This window comes from Saimiri boliviensis, chromosome 14 (assembly GCF_048565385.1).
Source record: "Saimiri boliviensis isolate mSaiBol1 chromosome 14, mSaiBol1.pri, whole genome shotgun sequence".
Taxonomy (NCBI): Eukaryota; Metazoa; Chordata; class Mammalia; order Primates; family Cebidae; genus Saimiri; species Saimiri boliviensis.
The window spans coordinates 13,896,018-13,900,245 of record NC_133462.1 but is presented as its reverse complement, the minus strand read 5'-3'; positions in this window follow the sequence as shown (position 1 = coordinate 13,900,245).

Genomic DNA, 4,228 nt, shown 5'->3' with positions numbered 1-4,228 from the left:
ACCCGCGAGAAAGGAACTCGCGCCGGGCTGAGCATGCGTGGATGGAGGAGGCCGGCTTAAGCACGCATGCGAGTTCCGAAGTGGGAGGTGGAGGGGCGCCGCGGCTCTGACTCAACGCGCGGGTGTGCGGTTGGGGTTTGAGGGTGGGGAGATGAGTGGGGAAATGGATACGCCAGGGAGCGGGAGGGAAAGCAGCCCGGATCTGGGGTTCGAGTCGTGGCTCTTCAGTGATGTTGGCGGGATGCAGTGGGGTGGAGCAACGGGGAGGAATTTCACTGTTCTGGGCTGAGTGCCAAGAACACAGGAATGAATCAGACTTGGCGTGCGCCCTGGAAGACACCCGGCCTGTGGAGAGAGACTGCCAGGGCCTCAAATCACTTAGGAAAAGGGCGCGGGTCCGGTTGGACCTTGAAGGACAGGCAGGCGAGGGCACTCCAGGGGACAGCTAAGCAAAGGCGACGAAGACCCGGGGAAAGAGGTCCAGACTGGCTTGGATTCAGGGTCCCCCCCGCGTGGAAGGTGAGGCAGCAAAGTGGGCAGGTCGGACCTTGAAGGGTCTCTCGTGTCAGGTTTATCCTTAAGGCTTGGGAGATGCAGAAGAGCCCGAGATAGAATGACATTCAAAACCCTCGAAGGCCGCGTTGGAAGAGGGAATCTGCTCCAGAATCAAAAATTTAAAGGCCCGTGGGCGGAGCCTTGCGCGCGCCAAAGAGAAGCATTGGGCGAGGGGCGCGGCTTGGAGGGCGCATGAGCAGTCGGGAGGGCCGGCTGTTGTCCAGTGGGTAAATGGGAAGGTTCTCGCTTTTTATTTGAAATTTTACTTATTTATCTATTTAGAGGCAGAGGCTCGCTCTGTCGCCCAGGCTGGAGTGCAGTGGCACGATCTCGAATCACTGCAACCTCCCCCTCCTGAATTCAAGCAATTCTCCTCTCTCAGCCTCCCGAGTAGCTGGGATTACAGGTCCTGGCAGCATGCCCGGCTAATTTTTTTTGTATTTTTAATAGAGACAGGGTTTTGCCTGGCTGTGGTCTCCAACTCCTGACCTCAAGTGATCTGCCCACCTCGGCCTCCCAAAGTGCTAGCATGAGCCACCGTGCCCGGCCTAAAAAATAAATTTTTTTTTTAGATTATATTTGAACAGGTATCACATGTACATACACAATTCAAACCTCTTTGGCCGCATATAATAAAAGTAAGTCTCCAGCCGGGTTTGGTGACTCACGCCTATAATCTCAGCACTTTGGGATGCCAAGGTGATCACCTGAGGTCGGGAGTTGGAGGCCAGCCTGACCAACATGGAGAAACCCCGTCTCTACTAAAAATACAAAATTAGCCGGGTGTGGTGGCACATGCCTGTAATCCTAGCTACACAGGAGGCTGAGGCAGGAGAATCGCTTGAACCTGGGAGGCGGAGGTTGTGGTGAGCCGAGATCGCACCATCGCATTCCAGCCTGGGCAACAAGAGCGAGACTTCGTCTCAAAAAAAAAAAAAAGTAAGTCTCTACCTCTGGTTTCCAGTTTCCATTTCTAAAGAACTGGTTCCTGGTTTCCTTCTGGAGTTGCTGTTATAATAAAGCACTGGAGTTAAGAGCATGTGTTGAGTTAATACAAATAGTGGTTGACCTTGACCAAATACCTTAATGCTGTCTACTTCTGCGTCCCTGTTTGTGAAATGGGTGTGGTATAACCTTACACTGTTGTCACCAGCATTAAATGAGTGAGAGTGTGTAGAATAGTGCCTGCTGCCCAGCAGCGCTGTGTGTCATCACTGTGTTATTTTGTGATCTACCATGATGATAGCTGTAGAATCTGAGCAGTCCTCTCCCCTCCAGGCCTCACCCCTGCGTCATTGTCCCAGCACCAATACCAGGTGAAGCCACCTCTCCAGGCTGCCACGGGTACACAGAAACACCAGTTACCCAGCCTGACTTGAGTCCACTGATTGATTCTGGGGAGAGATTCTGGATGCTTGACCATCCTGGTCAACATGGTGAAACCCCGTCTCTACTAAAAATACTGGGCATGGTGGCGCGTGCCTGTAATCCCAGCTACTCAGGAGGCTGAGGCAGGAGAATTGCCTGAACCCAGGAGGCGGAGGTTGCAGTGAGCCGAGATCGCTCCATTGCACTCCAGCCTGGGTAACAAGAGCGAACTCCGTCTCAAAAAAAAAAAAAGAAAGAAAAGGGGTGGGGGCTCACACCTGTAATCCCAACACTTTGGGAGGCTAAGGCAGGCGATCAGGAGTTCGAGACCAGCCTTGCCAACATGGTGGAATCCCATCTCTACTAAAAATAAAAAAATTAGCCGGTTGTGGTGGCAGACGCCTGTAATCCCAGCTACTTGGGAGGCTGAGGTATGAGAATTGCTTAAACCCCAGAGTGGAGGTTGCAGTGAGCTGAGATGGAACCATTGCACTCCAGCCTGGGTGACAGAGCAAGACTCCATCTCAAGAAAAAGAAAATTGCCAAGAGAATAAATTTTCAGTATCCTCACCACAAAAATGGTAAATATATGAAATAATGTGTATGTTAATTAGCTTGATTTAGCCATTGTACAATATGTGTATATACAAAACATGTTGTACACTGTAAATGTAAGCAATTTTTATTTTTCAATTATAAGTAAAGTCAGGTTACAGGAATTGAGGTTGATAGAGGTCACAGAGAGTTACAGGTGGCCAAGGAAGGCTGCTTTGAGGGGGTAACATTTGAGCAGAGGCCTGAATGCAGTTCAGGAAGGTCGGAAATGAGCCGTGTGAAGATGCTGAAAAACAGCAAGTAAGGCCCGGCGCGGTAGCTGACGCCTGTAATCCCAGCACTTTGGGAGGCCGAGACAGGTGGAGCACCTGAGGTCAGGAGTTCAGGACCAGCCTGGCCAACATAGTGAAACCCCATCTCTACTAAAAAATAAAAAAATTATGCTTGCATGGTGGCACATGCCTGTAATTCCTGTTACTCGGGAGGCTGAGGAAGGAGAATCGCTGGAACCCAGGAGGCAGAGGTTGCAGTGAGCTGAGATTGCACCACTGCACTCAAGCCTTCTGAATGGGATCGAGACTCCATTTCAAAAAATAAGAACATCGAGTAAACGACCCCAAAGTGTGGGAGTGGGCCTACTGTCCAAGGATGGTGAGGTGGTCAGAGTGGCTGAAACAGCAAGGGAGGGAAAGAAGAGGGGCAGGATTGATTTAGAGACAGAGCTGTAGACATGACCAGTTTACATAAAATCTGGTAGGCCACAGTAAGCATTTGGAATTTACTTCCAAATGTAACAAAGCCATCGTAGGGCTGCAGACCAGCCCTGGCTTGTTCCAATGAATGTTTACAAAGACTTTTCCAGTGAACAACAAAAATGAATGGTGATTGCCTGTAAGGATGAGAGTTCTAGACAGATGTGGGTCAGGGCTGTGGGGACTTAAAAAAGTGTTGTTGTTTTTTAAACCACGTAACTATTACCTAGGCACAAAAATGTTCAATGCAAACAGTGCTGGTTGCTGTGAGGAGAATGGCCTGCAGGGGCGGAAGCAGATGAGAAAGCTGATGTCCTTGTGTCCTTGCCCAGGTCAGAGAGGATAGTGGTTCAGGAAGAGGGTGGTGCTGACAGAGGAGGTGAGAAGGTTCCAGAACTGGGATCTGTTTTGAAGGTCGCGCCAAGGAGTTAAACATGGGGTGTGAGAGGAAGCATGAATCAGGGATGACTTAAATGTCACCTTAGAGATCTGTTGTACAACAGGGTGACTCTAGTTCACAACAATGCATTATATACTTGAAACTTACTAAAAGAATCGATTTTAAGTGTTCTCACACCACAAAAAAGTATGCGGAATAATACATATGTTAATTAGCTTGATTTAGCCATCCTATGATGTGTACATATATTAAAACATCATGTTACTTGCAGCATTAAAAAATGTTCCAGGTGGGCTCGGTGGCTCACACCTGTAATCCCAGCACTTTGGGAGGCCAGAGGCCAAGTCAGGTGGATCATGAGGTCAGGAGTTCAAGACCAGCCTGGCCAGTATAGTGAAATCCCGTCTCTACTAAAAATACAAAAATTAGCTGGGTGTGGTGGCAAGCACCTGTAATCCCAGCTACTGGGGAGGCTGAGGCAGAAGAATCACTTGAACCCAGGAGGTGGGGGGTTGCAGTAAGCAGAGATTGTGCCACTGCACTACAGCCTGGGTGACAGGGTGAGACTCCATCTCAAAAAAAAGAAAAGTTCTAGAGG